General features: G+C 42.5%; 1 protein-coding gene and 1 long non-coding RNA gene across 2 annotated transcripts in view; both read right to left on the bottom strand.

Moving 5' to 3' along the window:
* Positions 1 to 4,076: 4,076 nt before the first annotated feature.
* Positions 4,077 to 20,691, bottom strand: part of rpusd1 (RNA pseudouridine synthase domain containing 1) — a 97,722-nt gene continuing 81,107 nt past the window's right edge. Inside the window, exon 8 of the transcript XR_011347523.1 lies at positions 4,077 to 4,153. The gene's annotated coding sequence lies outside the window, so the exon portion shown is untranslated. The remainder of the gene's footprint in view (positions 4,154 to 20,691) is intronic.
* Positions 8,313 to 10,101, bottom strand: LOC138746902 (uncharacterized). Its single transcript, XR_011347178.1, has 3 exons — positions 9,977 to 10,101; positions 9,789 to 9,877; positions 8,313 to 9,696 (listed from the first exon to the last, which is right to left on the bottom strand). It is a non-coding gene; the product is annotated as an uncharacterized lncRNA (long non-coding RNA).

Raw genomic sequence — 20,691 nt, 5'->3', positions numbered from 1 at the left:
CCAGAGAGTGGTGAAACTCTGGAATTTGCTGCCACCGGTGGCTGTGGAGTCCAGGTTGCTGGATGTATTTAAGGTAGAGATTGACAGCTGTATGAAGAGTCAGGATATCAAAGGTGATGGGGAGAAGGCAAGGGAGTGGGGTTGAGTGGGAGAATGGATCAGCTCATGATGGAATCGCAGGGTGGACTTGATGGGCCGAATGGCTGACTGCTGCTCCTATATCTTATGGTCCAATACTACAGTAACACAAAACTATGCAAGGAAACAACCTGACAGTTCTAAGGATGCTTTAAGCTTTCCATGGGCAATTAACAGTGTGCATGGCCACCCAGTTCATAAAGTTGAGCAGCACAGAAATAGACCCTTGGATCTAATTTCAACCAAATTGCCTTCTTGACCTAGTCCCATCCACCTAAAACCTTCCAGGCTAAATATCTTTTAAACTTTTCAATTCTACTCACCTCCGCTGTTTGTTACTTAAACACACCACCAAGTTTCCTTTCAGGTCCTTTTTAAATGCTTCCCCTACCCTGGGGAAAAATGATGGCAATTCAATCTTTTCTGCACGGAGTTTGTACATTCTCCCCGTGTCCATTGTCCCTGGGTGCTCTGGTTTCCTCCTACCCTTCAAATGGTACCGGGGTTGTAGGTCAATCAGGCGTAATTGCGCTGCAAGGGCTCGTGGCCAAAAGGACTTGTTACTGTGCTCTATGTCTAATTTTTTTAATTTTTTTCTCAATATTTTTATTAACATTGACATTTCACATGAAAAAATAGAGTCAAAAAGAAACATTACACTTAAATCATATAATTTCATCCAAGGTACCCTACATTTTCAATCAAATAAATTATATTGTATAAATATTTTATTATATAAAAAAAAGAAAATGTTTTAAATTTAAAAATTTATCTGTGGCCTTCATTATTATTTTATGTACCCCTCAGCAATCTACATTCAAAATTCTTGCCAATTAAAATCAGAACATACAAATTTATAAGATTTGAAAACAAAAAAAATATTATAAACAATAATATGCCTGAATTCTGATAAGATTTTAAGCCCAGTTACAGCACTTTTTTTCTGGCTCCTGTGCCTGTTCCATGTTTTCTAATATTCTCTTTGTATTTTTAGCATGGATATTATTTTTCTTTTGCCTTTGTATTGTAAATATCAGTGCAGAGAAGAACAGGTAACACACCTTGAAACCCATGCAAGTGTAGGACAGGAAATCACAACTAACTCACTGATGATCACAGAGTCGTCAGAGTGAGAAACTCCATTCTTGCATTTTGAGAGCCTGTCTGAGTGGAGGTCAAGAAACCAGTGCTCACAAAAATTCCTATCGGGTTGCAGCTGGAGTTTCAGGGTCCTTATGCATATTGAGAATTCAAATGTTGAGGTCCAATGCCAATGTTGTGCAGCTGTGGCAACAGGGAACTGAACACAATAGCACTGAAATGGCAAAATGAAAACTTGGCTGAATGGTGCACCAACAACAACTTCACACAATGTCATAAAAACCAAGGGCTACAGGAAAGGAAAACCAGAGGTATGCAATCCAGTGATTATTTCGGGGATTCGAGATGGAGAGGATGAGCAAATTCAATTTCTTGGGAGTTACTATCTTGGAGAATCTTTCCTAGACCCAACACCCTATTGGCATTGTGAAGAAAGCACGTCAGTGCCTTGATTTCTTCAGGAGTTTGTAGAGATTTGTAATAAAAGGTATTCAACATTTAATTATAAAATAGGCTTTGTTTTAGATAAATTTGCCCAGCTGTAGGCTATGGTAAGTGGTCTGAGCACATTTAAGATAGGCTAGTCTATGATGTTTGCTCGGCGCGGTATTCTTTTCGGCACGATTTTTCGACTGACAATGGGTTTATCAGAATGCAATCCCATCGTAAATAGAGGAACACCTGTAAAGTCTTTAAAATATTAGATGGATTGGGTTCTGGAACATTGATTAAATAATTTTTAGTCTAAATTAGATAGATAAGGCAGTGTAAATTGTTTGGTGCTAAAATACTTTTGAACATGTTACCTGTACTAGGTTTGCTGCGAGCCCTTGAAATCCACATGAAAACATTCCTGCAAATTAAAACCTTGCAAATTATGGAGGGCATGGGATTGAGTCAGAGTTCAGGACAGTATTTATTTGCTTGGCTGCTTTTTTGAGACCAAGTGGTAAATCCCAGAATTTATTTTTTAGTTTTATTTGTCTTTTCTCTGTTGCCTCTCCCAGAAGGTCAAGTGAACGCAAAAAGGAGTATGGGATTGGTCATTGGTGGGGTGGTTTTAGACTATGAAGAGCCTTCTCCTCTGCTTTGACATACAATTGCATATTTGTAAAATAAAGTGTAGAAGTATTTCCACTGGTCAATTAACTGGTTAAACCAAGTTTTCTTTTATTTGTGTTGCTTCCCCGGAGAGCAAATTTTTTAAAATTGAGAAAATACCTTGAATTTTCTTGCCCATAAATCTAAGATGAGTTAAAAGAAGCAATCAAGGAAGTAGAAAACAAATAAATTTTAAAAGGAGTGTGGATCACTGCCTGGTATGGAGGTGCCAACCCTCAGGACAAGAATAAACTCAAGAGGGTTGTTAACTCAGCCTGCGACATCACAGGCCCCAGACCTCACTCCATCGAGGACATCTACAAGAGGTGGTGTCTTAAAAAAGCAGCCTCAATCCTTAAAGACCCCACCACCACCTAGACAATGCCCTCTTCACTCTGCTACCATCTGGAAAAAGGTACAGGAGCCTAAAGACGAGCACTCAATGGCAGAGGGACAACTTTTTCCCCTCTGCCATCAGATTCCTGAATAATCTTACTTTTTGTGCACTACTATTTTAATTTTTTTATTTATAGTATTGTTGTAAGATGGTTCATAATATGAATGTTTGCACTACACTGATTCCTCAAAACACTGAATTTCATGACTGGTTCATGACAATAAATTCTGATACTGATATATTTTAGAAACAAAAAATGACAGAGCAAGGACAAAAGAATGGTAACAATGATAACTTATGGGTCAAAAGGATACTTTTTCTATTCTCAAGTGACAGACTGGTTGGTTTGGATCTATGGCACATCACATATTTAGCAAGAAAATCCACCACTAAAGACAAGGGCAGAGAGGAAGGAGTCAATTCAATCAGTCCATGTACACCCAGGTCAAAAACATATCAAGGATGTAGGTCAATCAGGTGTAATTGCGTGGCACGGGCTTGTGGGCCGTATTGGCCTGTTAGCATGCTGTATATCAAAAAATACTGATGCTCTTAGCAAGGGTTGCATCAGTGCCGCAAGGTAGATGGGATATAGACTGAAAATGTCTGATTGGGAATGATGGAAAAAGATAGTATAGAGTTGGATAATGATTTCTGTAAAAGATGCAAAATATATGTGTATAGAACATTCACTTGACCAAAGGGGAAAAAGGATGGTAGTAGAACTTTGTTTTTCAGATTGGAAGGCTGTGACCAGCAGTGTACCATAAGAATTGGCACTGGGTACAGTGTTTATCATCTATAATTTCTATGTTAACAATTTAGATGAGAATGTACTTGACAGATTTGCAATTAAAACTAAAATTGGTAGAGGTTACCCAAGATAATAAGATCTAGATCAACTGAGAAAGTAGGTCAAGGAATAGCAGATGGGATTTACTAGGACAAGTTGAATTTTGGGAAATTAAGCAGCCATAGTAAATGGCAGGGCCCTAGAGGCTGCTGTCGAACAGAGATGTAGGGCTACAAGTATATAGTTCCCAGAAAATGGCATCATAGGTAAAGAGCACAGTGAAGAAGGTGTTTACCATGTGTGTCTTCATCAGTCGGGCACTGAGTACAAGAGTTGGAATGTCATGTGTGACAGAATATATAGAAATATTTTTGGGAGATAAATTGGGGAAAGTTAGAGTAGGTTACAAACACTTTAAAACAGATCTTATTTGAAATACTGGAGAATTCATATCCAGAGTGACTTTATTAAAACTTTGAGGAAGGCTTGTGGAGACTTCACAAGTAGATGTTAATTGCATTAACGTTGTGAAATGAATGGACTATTGTCTTTAAAGCCACAGCAGAGACATGATGACTTTTCACAAGGGTGCTCAGAGAAGTCATTGATGGGTTCTTGTTTACCTAAAAACAACAGATGAACCATAAGACTGACTCCTGTTGTTTGATGAAGAAGGTCAGGTGCCCTGATGGGGCAGGTTTCATCAGCAAGATACTGAGGTGACTGAGGGAAGTACCTCAGTTGTGGATGTCCTGAAACAACAAATCTCTCTCTGCAAACCGACAAGAACCTTCCTGAGTGGTAACCATTTACCTTTCGAGCACCAAAGTCTGGTGAACTTTATACATGTTAAATTCTGTGCCCAGTATAAGAATTGCCTGCAACAAGTGAACTTGCAGGAATGAGATTGGACTGTGAACCAAAGAACTTTTCTAAACTTACCACCCATTACATTCATATGTGCGCTTAGAATTAGAAGGGGTTTTGGTTAGGTTAAGCTAAAGTAAGTTAATAATAATATACAAGTTAAAGTTTGTATCTATTTTCATGTTTAAAGGCAACTAAAAGCAACTTTTGTTTAAGTAACCATTTGTCTTGGTGAATATCTATTGCTGCTGGGTTTTGGGGTCCTTTGGGCTCGTAACACATGTAACAACTGTACAAGACCTTGGTGAGACCATAATTGGAGCTCCAACAATGGGGGCACCAATACCTCCAAGCAGTAAGCCCTTCATAAGGTAGTGGACACAGCCCAGGACATCACAGGTAAAACCCTCCCCACCATCGAGAAAATCCACATGGAACGCTGCCGTCAGAGAGGAGCAGCGATCATCAAGCATCTTCTCCACCCAGCACACACTCTATTCTCGCTGTGGTATAGATGCCACAAAGCTCATAACCCCAGGCTCAGGAACCCTACCTGAACTTGGTGGTACCCCAGTTGCTACCCCTCTGCCATCAGACTCCTAAACCACAAACTTAATCAGAGACTTATTTAAAGACTTACTTTGCACAATTTATTATTGAATATTTATTTTTTGTATTGAACGTATTAGGGTCTGTTCATATTTCTTTTTTTTTACATTTCTCTCTCTTGTATACGAATATTTTCTTGAGTACAGTTTTTTTTGCACTACAGAAAAGTAGAAATTCTGCCTGAACCCCAGGCAAAAGAAACTCAGGGTGGTGGGTGACGTCTTGTATGTACTGTGACAAATAGAACTTTGAAGTATTGTGTGCAGTCTGGTTCCCTGTAATTAAGCTGAAAAGCGTACAGAAAAGATTTACAAGAAGGATCTTACCAGGATTGCAGTTCGAGTTATCAGGCAAGACTAAATAGGTGGTACCTTTTTCCCCTTTGATGTGAAGGCTGAGGAGTGATCCAAATCATCTATTTTCAACGGGGGCCAAACCTTCCCCACCCACCATGGGGGCCACAGACTGGATTTGTACATTTTTTAAGGTTTTTTTATGTAGTCGGTAGGAGAGAAGTATGGAAGAAACCAACTAAACCCGACTGCTTCACAGGGAAGGGGGCCCATAAACTTTTAGCAGAGTCCTAAGGGGGCCACAGCCAAATAAGGGTTGAGAATGGCTGATCTAAATGCGGACATTCATTAGTTCTCCTTCAGGTTCCACCTGTTGTTACGGGCTACTCATTTTGCCAATGAGCAAGCCGCTGAGTGAGGTCATTGTACTGATGGTGCCGTGCGTCAAAAAGGTCAGGGAAAGGAAAAGCAAAAAATCAGGGGCTGGAAATTGGAAGTAAAAAAAAATGCTGGGAATACTCAACAGATCACACAGCATCTGCGGAGACAGAAACAGGTTTTGATTTCTCACAGAACAAGCTTTGCTAACTGAAATTTTATACTTGAAATGTTTTCAGAAGCCACCTAACCCTTCTGAATATTTCCAACACTTCTGTTTTAATGATTGAAAAACCCTTTAGAGCTTAACAATTATTTATTGTCTCAGAAAAATACATAATTAGCTTTAAACAGATTGTATTTTAAGAGCCACTAACCTGTTTTTACAACAATATTTCTGTTTTTATTACATTAAATGACTGGAATCTGCACTATTAATAGGGATTTTTAAAATAATACTATTATAAAATAATCATCTGTTCAAGAAAAATTCTTTAGAAGTCTTTTTTTTTTTAAAGATCAACCCCAGAATGAGAATATTTCCTAGCTTTTACCAGCCTTATCTGATTGCATATATTCAACCCGAAAAAACAGCATCTCTCCTGACCTTGGTGCATCATGCCAAAAACACTCACTAGAGTACATAAAGATCATACAAATATTTATTCTAAAATTGGTGGCACTGCCAGAGCTGCTGTAACGGCAAAGCTACCACTGGTGTGGACCTGCGGAGAGCGGGGAATGAAGATATAGCTCCCCACCGTGGGATCCAAATGCCCAATCCGGCTGCCGACGGCTCTGCACAGATTTTAAATGGCCTGTTAAAGGAGCCGATGGTGCTTTATTTTAAAATCCTGTGACCGCGGGGCCTGGGCCCAAGATGGTGGTGTGACGCCTATGTTAGGCAGCAGCCACGAGGGGTTGCAGACTCTGGGGAAGCAGAGAACTGGCTTAGGGTAGCCCCTCCCCCCCATTTGAGGTACCAGAAAACAGGGAGACCACACACCCCCATTTGAGGATAAGCAGAGGAGATGACCCATGGGACGGTGACCACGATGAACCAACGAGGCTGAAGAACACACAGGCTGTGGGCTGCTGATGGCTGGCAGGGGTACCAGGTATCAGAACCAAGATGCTAGAGAGTGTTGAGGGCTTCCTGATCACGTCAGAGGTTTGGATCTGGATTCTGCATTGCCAATGGTTTGAACTGGAATCTGTGTAGCTATGGAAACTGCGGGAGCACTGGAGGCGAATCAATGGATATTCAGTGACTGGTGGGGGGGGTTCTCTTTCTCTGAATGTAAGGGGAGCCGGCCAATTTCTGCTGATAGCGAATCTTTGTGTGCTCTAGGACGGACTAAAGAAAATTTTGTGTAATATCACTTTTTTGTTTTTATTATATGACAATAAAATACAGTAAGTTTGAATTTTAATCCTGGAAAGTCAATTCTGGTGTCACAAGCAAAGTAAATGGCAGTGCCATTAGGGGAATTGATCCACAGAGAGACCCTGCGGATGCAGTGTATCTCACCTCCTTGAGAGTCGCAACACAGGTGAATTTTACAGCATGGTATGTTTGCCTTTATAGCAGAGCCTTTGAGTACAAGAGTTGGGGTGTGACCTTCAAATTGTACAAAACCTTGTTATTGCTTAATGTTCTGGATGCCTCACTGGAATAAATGATCTGGTTGCAGAAGACATCCACTGGGAAATTGCTTGGAACAAAAGATTGAATAAGCTGGGTTTATAAAACTCACATTCCACCTTAAGTATTCCTTATGGCCTAAGTGCACTGTGATTAGTAAGGGACTGCTTCAGGTGTATGCGAGTGGAAAGAAAAATGTTGAAGACCCACTGTTTTAATTGACTTGAAAATATCTCCAAAGGAAATGGGCCAGTGACAATTTTTGTCCAGCAAAATATTTCAGTAACAATTGGGTCTGGAGCAGTGATTCTCAACCTTCCCTTCCCACTCACATACCACCTTAAGCAATCCCTTAAGAATCACAGAGCACTTATGGCATAGGGAATACTTATGGTGGAATGTGAGTATTAAAAAAAAAGGTTGTCCACCCCTTTATATACTAATGTTGGAAGAGATTGTGTTGTTTATTTGCATTTGTACGAGTCTTAAATCAAAAATAAAATATTCCAAAAAAAACGAAGATATTTCTAATCTGCAATGTAGTCCTCGTCCTGGGTGCCGATGTGACATAGATGGAGGAATTTAGAGAATGGAACAGAATCCTCAGAGGGGACAGGGTGGTTGAGGTGTAGTCAAGGTAGCTGTGGGAGTTGGTGGGTTTGTAGAAGATGTCTGTCGAGAGTTTGTTTTTCCTTGGTAAACATGAGGCAATTGAGTTTTGGGACCTGGAAGTTGTTGAAGTGATGAAGGGTGTTTGAAGCATCCCACATGGTAGGTGGGGCGGGATCGTACCGGGGGGGACAAAGCAGAGTTGAGGTAAGCGGAGGCTAATTGAGTGGGTCTTTTTCCATGAGGCAATCAAGCTCAGGGAACTCCCTATTTAATTCATATTGTTACCAGAACATCACTCAGCAGGTACACATGTTTCTCATGCAACCTCACAAAGCATGGACTCAGTTTGGAAAATGCACAAACAATAAACAATCAGAATTTATAAATTTGCCACCATATTTATTCAGGAACCATCTCGCTCAATGCACTTCCCAGCTTTTAACTAAGACATTGTGGATAAGGTTATATCAAATGCATTCAGGATATTTTTGCTCACTCACACTGTCATACTTGCAGGAATATGGTTCCAGACTTCCAAAACCACATTTTCCTCAGTCTTTCCTTTTAATCCTTTTAGCATTCACCTTAACTTGGTTGGATCTTTCACCATGGTATTGTGGCAATGAAGAGAAAAATGTCATTAATTTCTAGTATTAGGGAGCAATTTGAAAAGACACCACACAGTGGGATGCAAAGAGAAGCAGTTCGTAGAATGTATGCAAAATGGAATTAGAGGGTGAATCCACTGCATACGCTTCAAAAGTAAAGACTCCAAGACGAAAGGATTCAAATTTAAGATTAAAGGGAGAATTTGGGCCAGAATATTTTTCTTCACGACAACAAAAAACCCCACATTTATTTAGGGCCTTTATCACAAAAGTACTTCACTGTAGAATTATCAAATAGAAATTGACTCAGAGAACCATAAGGAGAACAAGAGACAAAGATCAAATGCTTGGTCAAAGAGATAGGATTAAGAAACTTTTAGCGAGGTACAATGGTGGATTTGTCTAAAGGGAATTCCAGAGCTTAGGTACTTGGCAACTGAAGGCACAGCTGCCAGTGGAAGTGCTGGTAAATGTAGAGGAAAACAAGATGTGTGAACCAGAAGGAAACAGATACTTCAGAGAGTTGGGGGGGGGGGGGGGACTGGAGTCTATATAAATAGGGAGCAATGGGGTTTTTAAAGGTTTGAAAGCAGGCTCAAAAAAATTAAAACAGAATTCTAGGCTGCAAAACAGTGCATTTCCTTTAACAAACGGATATGGATGAAGGATTCCACAGAGAATTTTGCCTGCCTCTAGGTTTATGGAAGATGGAATGAAGGCAAACTCATCAGAAGATGGTTGAATAGTGGAGTTTGAGAAAACTAAGGCAATGGATGAGGGTTTCAGCTGTCAGAATCAGCGACCTTATAAAAGTGTAAACAGTAGCCTCAATGATCCCCTGTGCATTTCATTTAGAAGATCAAATAAGAAACCAATGTACAATCACATAATTCAAATTCAGATAGTTGCAGTAAACAAGGGTTCCAATAGATTGCTGTTAAAGGTGGCCAATTATACGTCATTAGTTGCTGCTGTCGTCAACCGAAAGACACATTAAAATTGGAGATTGAATGGATTTCAATGCCACTTTATGAGTTTATATTAATTCACTCTTTGGCTACCACCAGCATCTCAGATCTTTGTTTAGTTGGCTCAGTAAGATTGACAGGCATTTTATCACAAAGGTCATCCACAAGCACAAGTAATCCCATGATCTGAAAACAGGAAAAGCAAGTAAGACAGTTTTACATCACCATTAGGGGTGTACGTTTTAAAACTGCACGCACACAATAATGACAAAGCTTACCACAATGACTGAACTCTCTTTAACAAGAACCTCACAACAAATCTTTACTTTCCATGACTTAGCTCCACCTGGGAGCATTAGTTGAAACTCTGGAATAAAACATCAAAATGTTGCATTAAGTTCTTCTACCCTTGGGCATTGTATCATTTACACAAACTTTGAGACTCAGAGAAATAACAGCCAGTTACCTGAAAAAAGGACCACACTATGCTGTGATAGGAAACTTTGTGGCAGTGTAGAGTAGGAGAGGTTGAATGGTGCAACCACACAACACTTATCTATGAGGATCTTTGCTGGAGACTGGCAGCATTCGCTCTATATGTTGACAGATGTTTGTTATCAGTTGCTATCTAGTCTCCCCTCTCTTGACCATTTTGTTTTTCCCACTGCTCTCCCCAGCCCTGGTGTACCATAGGAGGAGATGAAGTGGACTCTAGTATTTGCAGCATTTGTCAACACGGAATGAGGGCCAGTCCCAACAAGGGCCTGACTCATCATCTCAGCACTGAAAGGTCACATTACTCGACACAACCCACCCAACACCAGCCCTCAGAGGCAGCCACACCTCTCCGAACCATGTGGAGATTAATTACTGTTAGTAGAGAGACCAGACGGAACCAAATTGAAGGGTGGGAGATAGGATGGAGCAGAAGAATCCAGGGGGAAATGGGGTGAAGGGCAATTCTTCTGCTCTCTCTCCGTCCCACCCTTTGGTTCCAAACACCAATCTGTCGGAAGAACACATTAGATAAAGCAACATCAGTGGGAGAAATAGAATTGTTCTCTCCTTCATTTCCATTTGGTCTTTATATCACCATTCTCGTCATAGCTTTTTAAAAATTTTAAAAATGTAGATATACAGGCCACTTCGGCCCCTGAGTACGTACTGCCCAACTTACACCCCATTAACCTACACTCCCAGTGCTTTTTGAACCGTCAGAGGAAACTGGAGCCCCCAGGGAAAACCTACACAGACACAGAGAGAACGTACAAACTCCTTACAGACAGCATGGGATTTGAACCCCAGTCCAGTCCCGATCACTGGCGCTGTAAAGACGTTGTGCTAACCACTACACCAACCATGCCACCCCATTGCACTTAATTTCTTCTTATCAGATTCCAGCACTGATGGCCTTTATCTTCAAATCACCTGCTCCATCCTGCGACTCACCTTCCTCTATCCGACTCATTTGTTTTTCTGGTGTCCCTCTGATACGTTGAATGGATTTCATGTGGTCCACAAGAGTTTTCCAACAACCTTTAGACTCTGACAATAAACATCAGATCCCAACACCTCTGCAACAATGCCATGATTCCACCCAAATTGTATTTCCTTATGACATCGACTATTCAACTCATTGAGTCTATGACGGTTTTCAGAGCTGACTCCATCAATCCTATTCCTTCACTTGTTTCCATGTAATCTACTCTATTCCACGTTTTCATCAACTCAACTGGATTCTCCTGCCATGCAGTGGCCAATTAACCTATCATCCTGCACATCTTTGGAACAGTGGAGAAATCCAGAGTACCTAGAGGAAACTGTGGCAGTCACAGAAAGAACACACAATCTTCCACAGACAGTAACAGAAGGCAGGGTCCTGGAGAGGATCCTGCAAAGTCCTGGAAAGAGTGTTCCAGAACAGATAAACAGTTCCCAAAAGTAATGACACAGGTGGGCAGGATGGTGGATATAGCACACATGCCTTCCTTATAAAGGCATTGAGGACAAGCATTGGGATGTCACGTTAGAGTTGTACAAGATAGTGATGAAACCACACACAGACTATTGTGTGAAGTTCCAGACCCTTCTCACTATGGCAGAGTATTCGTCAAGTCCATGTAGGAAAAATATCAAAATGGTGGAAAAAGTATAGAAAAGATTCACAAGGATGTTCTGGGAGAGGAGGGCTTGAATGATGAGGAGAGACTGGGCTTTTACTCGAGATTGTATGAGGTTAAGAGTGAACTATAAGGGTATATAAAATCATGAGGGGCATGGATCAGGTGAACGGTTACCGTCATTTTCCCAGGAGTATAAAATAAGGGGGCATAGTTTTGAACTAAGAGGAGAAAAACTTTAAAAGGACCAGAGGGGAAATTTTATCCCACATAGAGTGATGGGTGTGTGGAATAAGCACAGTAAGATAATGAGAATATTGACACATACATTGTACACTGTACATGTGCACCAAAATTCTTACTTGCTGCAGCTGAACAGGTACTTTTGTGATAATGGTGCCGCCTGTCTAGATACAAGAATACACACCAGAGCCACAAAATACAAGACATTTTATTTGAGTCACGCCAGCATTAATATCAGATAGACAGTGTCACCTGGGTTAATACCAGAATCTCATTCAAAGGTTACAGAGAGAATATATATGGTGATTTTTATCAGTCCATCTCTCACAAATTGATTTTGGCTGAACCAGATCAGTTATGTCAGCCACATTTTCACAGGAGAAGGCCTGAAGGTGACCCCTTCAAAGATCAGACCAATCAGTGAAATGCCAGTCCAGACAGACGTGACAGTGCTACATAAAGATAAAAGCCGTCAGTGCTGGAATCTGATGAGAGAAATTAAGTGCAATGGGGTGGAATGGTTGGTGTAGTGGTGAGCACAACACCTTTACAGCGCCAGCGATCGGGTCTGGACTGGGGTTCAAATCCTGTGCTGTCTGTAAGGAGTTTGTACATTCTCTCCGTGTCTGTGTAGGTTTTCTCTGTGCATGGTCAACAACCTGAGCAACTTCATCCCAAACTCCAGTGAACAGGCAGCTGATGCACAAAGACATAGTGTGTTTCTGGCACAAGTAACCACAGAACACATTTGACACATTAAAAAGGCATATGTTATGCCCACCTGTTCTATTATACTACTATCATACTACCAGTCATGCTAACCTGTGATGCATTACAGTATGGTCTGGGTGCAGCATGCCTGCAGGAAGGAGAACCAGTGGCCTAAGCATCCAGATCACTCACTGACACAGAGACCAGGTACGCCCAAATAGAGTAATTGCTGGCAGTAGTTTTTACATGCTCAAAATTCAATTACTAAATGTATGGTAGGCCAGTGACCATAGAGACTGACCACTTACTCTCTGGTCACATTTCTGAAGAAGCCAATCCATGCGGCCCCTGCACGATTACAGAGAATGATACTCAGGCTTCAGAAATACAACATGACTTTAGTTTACAAGTGCGGAAAAGAAATGCACTTAGCCGACATGCTCCCAGAAAATGCATGATCCAGCAAGCTGAGGAAAAGGACACGTTTGATATAATGACAGTAATGCACATCTCCTCTTCCCGGTTGGATGAACTAAGACAGCACATGGCTGAAGGCACAACTCTGAGGAACCTGGGTGGCTGGCCTGACAAGGAGGCAGTCGACCACCTGATGTACAACCCTATTTCCCACTCCGGGGCGAATTACTCATTGATGATGGAATCATAATGAAGGGACAAAGAGCAGTAGTCCTGGGTTCATAGCAAAACATCTACATCAGCATCCAGCACAGAGGGCACCCGGGTGCAAAAGCAACCAAACGCAGGGTTAGAGACATCTTTTTTTGGCCAGGGATGACCAAAGACATAGCTTGCTTGGTGTGCAACAGCACCAGGTCACACCAGCAGAAAGAGCCGCTGCAGCTTTACGCGGTGCTGGATCTCCCCTGCTCAACCGTGGCAAAAGACATCGTCGAATGGCACAGTCAGCAGTACTTGGTACTTATCGATTCATACTCTGGATGGTTTTAGATAAACCTTTCCCTGAACTCATCTCCTCGGCAGTCATTACTAAGTTGAAGAGGCACTTTTTTGGTGCATGGGGCACCCCATGCAATGTTATCAGACAATCACAAGCAGTTTACCATTGAGAAATTCAGATGCTTTGCAGCTACGTGGAATTTCAACCACATCACAAGCAGCCCGGAGTACCCACAGTCAAACGGGTTGGCTGAAAGAGCTGTAAGGAGCACAAACCAGCTCATGGAGAAGTTGCAGAGGGGGAAGACGGATGTGTTCCTCAATCTGCTGAACCTAAGAAACATCCCTCGCGATGCCACATTGGGAACTCCAGCGCAAAGACTCGTGTCCAGGCAGATCCGGCAACCCTGCCGGTGCCAAGGAGTCTCCTGGAGCCCCAGCTAAAGGACCCACAGGAAATTGTCCCAGCTACTAAACAGGAGACTAACACAGAAAAGGTGCTACAATAGAAACAGCCGACCACTCGAGGCTTTAGCAAAAGCGCAAGTCATAAGGATGCAGACTCCACAAGATAACATCCACATGGGCAAAGTCAAAAGGAGCTGCCAAGAGCCCAGGTCCTACCTGATAAAAATCAGGAGGAAGGGTGTATCGGAGAAACCATCGACACGTCCTACCCGTAAGGGAGCCACTCCCATCCCGAACCATTCCTGATGAGACTATATCAACCTATGAAACAATACCTGCACCCCTGAGACCACAGTGGTACATCCTCTCAGGCTGAAGCACCCCAAGCATCCATTTCCTCCAGTGGCAACTACATAACATGTGCTGGGCATGATAACCCCAACCCAAAATATCAGGATGAAACTGGAATGGCTGTTCATGGTTGAACTGTACCTATTGTGATGTACAGCACCAACATAGATTGTGGGCTGCTCAAAAATGGGGACATAGACAGCCGCTCCCATCAACTGCCCTGCACCCGCTGCAATGGCTTTGAAGCCACCATACTCACCACAGCGCTACTGCGAGTTCCCGCGAGGCATGGCAGTTAAAAATGGAGCTTGGGTGCTAGTAGACGCCATTACAAGAAGCTCCCATTGTACACAGTGTTGTTTGTGTTTAAGAGTAGAACATTGACTAAGGTTACCACTTGTGTTGTCAGTTTATTCAGTTCTGTAGTGATCTTAATAGATCGCTATCTGTCAGCCATTAATCGATTGGCAACAAGTTCTGTCAGGTGGTTCTAAGCCCCAACCCCCACCCTGTAAACTTGTTGAACAATTCATTTAGAAAGTGGCTTTGAATAGTTAATTTAAATGCATGTCTGGAAAAAAACCCAGTGTTCTGCTTTGAGTGAATGTGTTTTTTTATTAACGCAGGTTTTAGTTAGGGAAGTCTGTATTTAACATACACAAAATCAGTGGTGCTTTTCCTTAATAATTGCTGTTTTTGGATGGCTCAAAATATAAACCTTTACACTTTGTTTAAACATAATGACAAAACATCAGACTTCTCAATGATAAACTCAATTAGCGACTCATTTAAGGACTCTCATTTGTGCACTTTATTGATTTTCTTGTTCTCCCTGTATTGCACAGTTCGTTTACATTCGTTATCTGTTTACAGTTCTTTTATTTCTTTACCCGTTTTAGACTGTGTACGATTTATTTTTGCTTTACCAATAAATGATAATTTTGCCGTGCCTGCAGGAAAAAGGAATCTCCGGGTTGTATGTGATGTCATGTATGTACTCTGACAATAAATCTGAAATATGAAACAACTAAATACAACTACAATAGAAAATTTGATTGAATTAAAAAGAGACAATAAACACAAAAAATAGATAGCAAATATTCATAGTTATCTTAGAACAATAAAAGTGACTTTGCAATTGTACAGCCAATCCTTTGGTAGTGTCAGAGCAGTTCTTGATTAGTGTAATAAGGGGAGGTTCAAGAGCCTGATAGCTGGAGGAAAGAAACTGTTATTAAACCAGAAGGGCTGGTTTAAATTTCAAACTTTAAATCTAGAATTACAGCACAATAACAGGCCCTTCTGGCCCATGACTCCGTGCCACCCAATTACATCCAATTAACCTACAGCCCCTGTACGTTTTGATTGATGGGAAGAAACCAGAGTACCCGGAGGAAACCCACGCAGTCATGGGGAGAACATACAAATTCCTTACAGACAGCGTGGGATTCAAACCCCCGTCCCTGGTACTGTAATAGTGTTGTATTAATTCTACTCTGACTATGCTGCCCTTCAGGGTTCTGTACCTTCTGCCTTCTGACCGAGATGGGTACAATACAACTCTTAAAAGACATTTAGAATTGTGGGTTTGTCTGACCCCAATCAAGCCTTGGCCCCGAGAAGTTGAGTACAAACCCCACAATGAGAAGCAATGTACAAAAAGGAGATGGGTGACAATCTGGGTATATTTGGAAATTCTGTCTTTAGAGGAAAGGAGTGGCAGGTTTGCCAATATTCTCATGAACAAAAAGCTGGTAGTAGCTCATCATCAAATTACTGAAGCTGTTGGAAAAGTGATAAATTAAACTGAAAATGTGAATTTCCTATCAGTTGCCATTCAAGAGAAAAGACAGAGTCGATGCTTTCTGACTTTCTGGTCAGGGACAGTAAAGCTACACCAATGGTGTTCAGAAAATGGATGGGAAATGGAATGGAAGGCCATGACACATAAAAAGATCTTTAACAGGACCACATTTGAGAGCGTCCTGTCTAGATGCATCATTGTAGCTGCAAAGTATCAGACTGGAGATCCATTCAGAGGTTCAATAAAACAGCTGAGAGGATCACTGGGGTCTCCCTTTCCTCTATAGACGGCCGCTGTCTAAGTAGGGCTCGAGGAATTATCGAGGACCCTTCACATCCAGTCCACAGTATCTACAACCCACTAACATTAAGAAGGTGATACAGGAGAATTAAAATCAGGACTGCCAGGCTGGGAAATAGTTTCTTCCCATAGGCTGAGAGACGGTTGAATAATATCCTGTAACCATGAAAATCATTTCATGTATTTATCTATACTGTATGTATTTATTTTGATTAGGAAATAATTATGTACTGTATATTGTGTGTTTTTGTACATGCACCATGGTCCGGAGAGACACTGCTTCGTCAGGTTGCATATATACAATTAGATGATAACGAACTTGATGGACTGGAAATCAGGAGCAAATTATGAAAGGATGACATGGTATTTATTGGAATCCACCTTCTGTTCCTTGTTCCATTGCCACTCCCTTCCCCTTAGTTGCAACATCATCAGGGACATTATGAAATAGTTGAAAAATATTTGTGGGAGTAATTGAAAAGATTGCATAAGAAACAACAGAACAATTTATAAACAACAGGCATTTCCCAGGTTACAAACAATATCCGTTCTTAAGTCTTTCTTTAAGTCGAATTTGTTGGTAAGTTGGAACAGGTACATATGGTTCTTATTTAGCATCAGTTAGTCGAATGTTCATAAATTGAAACTTTCTATTGTGGTGCTGGACACGGGCAAGAAAGACTCAACCACCACATTGAAAGTCATTAATGACTGTTTTTATTCAAATTCAATGCACGCCGTTTTAAGGGCAGCATGAGCTCAGTCACCTCGTGCATTGTGATGTCATAATCACTGCCGCAGGCACGCACTGGACAGGAGACTTGAGGCAGGGAGAAACCCTGACACCGCCATCTTCCCATGGCTGCCCCGCCATGAGAGAGTGCGCCGCCACACTAACTTAATATGATATCTAATTTTCTCCAAACTTAAATAGGATATTACGCCATATAACCAGTAGGTGCTTTCAAATTGCAGCACCCTGGTAGCTCGTCTGCATAAAACCGAGATATACGAGCTCTATGTACCACCTTAAATTGAAATAAGCGATGCCTTGCACAAAATGAGGAATCATTAATTAAGCTGAGAGTAGATTACCAATATTCATCTAAAAATGTTATGTTCAAATCTCATTCCCAATTGCTCTTGATCCCAGCCAAGGGGACTGAATTTAAATCCAATAAATTATTATAAATATGTAGCGGCCTGTGCCTCGGGCCAACACAGAAAATGGCCGTTGAACGTGGTGACCAGCAAAGCATCGCGCGGGCTGAAGAACCTGTTTCCATAGGCCACTGACAGAACAGTGAAACTGGCCAATTACTGCCGGTGGATCGCAGGGGGCCCAATCGGGGCCCAGGCATCCAAGGTAACCAATCGGCAGCTGGCCCGCTCAAGCCACGCCCCGATGGTGACGCAGCTGAGTTGACTATAAAAGGCAGGACTGCCACTGAATAAACTCAAGTGTCGAATATACTCTATTGGTGTGTGTGCCTTTCTTCTCCCGTAGATTCAGGGTACAGCCTTAGGGCTATAACCGAGAGCTACAACCTAGCTGTAGCTATAGCAACCTCACTACAAATACATAGAAAGTTTCAATTTATGAAATTGTAGGGCCCATTCTTAGAATTGTTTTATAATTGGAAGAATTAACAATTATTCTGGTGGTTCATTGCCTGCTCTCCGGGGATCGCCAGTTGTTCCACATTATTGATTTTTGTTTTTACTAATTTATAAGATAACCTTGATTAGAGGGAGAGGATACATTAGATTTAGTTTTCGTTTTTATTTTTAAATTTTTTTCCCCTTTTTCCTTTATTTTCAACAAACGGGTTTAACATGGTCGCAAAAATCATTTCAACTAGAAGTTTTTGAGGCATTATAAGCAATTATTGATGTAGTTTTATCTACTTTTTTTCATTGTCTTTTTCATGTGCACCAAAGAAAAGGTACAAGGACTGCCTAAAGAAATCTCTTGGTGCCTGCCACATTGACCACCGCCAGTGGGCTGATAACGCCTCAAACCGTGCATCTTGGCGCCTCACAGTTTGGCGGGCAGCAACCTCCTTTGAAGAAGACCGCAGAGCCCACCTCACTGACAAAAGGCAAAGGAGGAAAAACCCAACACCCAACCCCAACCAACCAATTTTCCCTTGCAACCGCTGCAATCGTGTCTGCCTGTCCCGCATCGGACTTGTCAGCCACAAACGAGCCTGCAGCTGACGTGGACTTTTAACCCCCTCCAAAAATCTTCGTCCGCGAAGCCAAGCCAAAGAACTTGTATACAATGTTGGAAACTTGCAGTCAGACGAAGTGAGAGGAAACTTTCAGGCAAACCTCAAAGCAAAGCTCAACGATGTAATCCGCCTCACGGACTCGTCCCCTGAAACCCTCTGGGATCAGCTGAAGACTACCATACTGCAATCCACTGAAGAGGTACTGGGCTTCTCCTCCCAGAAAAACAAGGACTGGTTCGACGAAAACAACCAGGAAATCCAGGAGCTGCTGGCAAAGAAACGAGCTGCCCACCAGGCTCACCTTGCAAAGCCGTCGTGGCCAGAGAAGAAACAAGCCTTCCGTCGCGCATGCAGCCATCTTCAGCGCAAATTCCGGGAGATCCAAAATGAGTGGTGGACTAGCCTCGCCAAACGAACCCAGCTCAGCGTGGACATTGGCGACTTCAGGGGTTTTTACGAGGCTCTAAAGGCTGTGTACGGCCCCTCACCCCAAGTCCAAAGCCCGCTGTGCAGCTCAGACGGCAAAGTCCTCCTCAGCGACAAGATCTCCATCCTCAACTGATGGTCAGAACACTTCCAATCTCTTTTCAGTGCCAACCGCTCAGTCCAAGAATCCACCCTGTTCCAGCTCCCTCAACAGCCCTTAAGGCTAAAGCTGGATGAGGTCCTCACCTGGGAAGAGACATATAAGGCAATTGAACAACTGAAAAGTGGCAAAGCAGCAGGTATGGATGGAATCCCCCCAGAGGTCTGGAAGGCTGGCGGCAAAACTCTGCATGCCAAACTGCATGAGTTTTTCAAGCTCTGCTGGGACCAAGGAAAGCTGCCTCAGGACCTTCGTGATGCCATCATCATCACCCTGTACAAAAACAAAGGCGAGAAATCAGACTGCTCAAACTACAGGGGAATCACGCTGCTCTCCATTGCAGGCAAAATCTTCGCTAGGATTCTCCTAAATAGAATAATACCTAGTGTCGCCGAAAATGTTCTCCCAGAATCACAGTACGGCTTTCGCGCAAACAGAGGAACTACTGACATGGTCAAAGAAAAGTGCAGAGAACAAAACAAAGGACTCTACATCACCTTTGTTGACCTCACCAAAGCCTTCGACACCGTGAGTAGGAAAGGACTTTGGCAAATACTAGAGCGCCTCGGATGCCCCCCAAAGTTCCTCAACATGGTTATCCAACTGCACGAAAACCAACAAGGTCAGGTCAGATTCAACAATGAGCTCTCTGAACCCTTCTCCATTAACAATGGCGTGAAGCAAGGCTGCGTTCTTGCACCAACCCTCTTTTCAATCTTCTTCAGCATGATGCTGAAACAAGCCATGAAAGACCTCAACAATGAAGACACTGTTTACATCGGTACCGCACGGATGGCAGTCTCTTCAATCTGAGGCGCCTGCAAGCTCACACCAAGAGCAACTTGTCCGTGAACTACTCTTTGCAGACGATGCCGCTTTAGTTGCCCATTCAGAGCCACTCTTCAGCGCTTGACGTCCTGTTTTGTGGAAACTGCCAAAATGTTTGGCCTGGAAGTCAGCCTGAAGAAAACTGAGGTCCTCCATCAGCCAGCTCCCCACCATGACTACCAGCCCCCCCCCCCCCACATCTCCATCGGGCACACAAAACTCAAAACGCTCAACCAGTTTACCTATCTCGGCTGCACCATTTCATCAGATGCAAGGATCGACAACAGACTCGCCAAGGCAAATAGCACCTTTGGAAGACTACACAAAAGAGTCTGGAAAAACAACCAACTGAAAAACCTCACAAAGATTAGCGTATACAGAGCCGTTGTCATACCCACACTCCTGTTTGGCTCCGAATCATGGGTCCTTTACCTGCATCACCTACGGCTCCTAGAACGCTTCCACCAGCGTTGTCTCCGCTCCATCCTCAACATTCATTGGAGCGACTTCATCTCCAACATCAAAGTACTCGAGATTGCAGAGGCCGACAGCATCGAATCCACGCTGCTGAAGATCAAACTGCACTGGGTAGGTCTCGTCTCCAGTATGGAGGACCATCGCCTTCCCAAGATTGTGTTATATGGCGAGCTCTCCACTGGCCACCGAGACAGAGGTGCA

This window comes from Narcine bancroftii, chromosome 12 (assembly GCF_036971445.1).
Source record: "Narcine bancroftii isolate sNarBan1 chromosome 12, sNarBan1.hap1, whole genome shotgun sequence".
NCBI lineage: Eukaryota > Metazoa > Chordata > Chondrichthyes > Torpediniformes > Narcinidae > Narcine > Narcine bancroftii.
The sequence above is the reverse complement of the archived record's forward strand: the minus strand, read 5'-3'. Positions and strand labels throughout refer to the sequence as shown.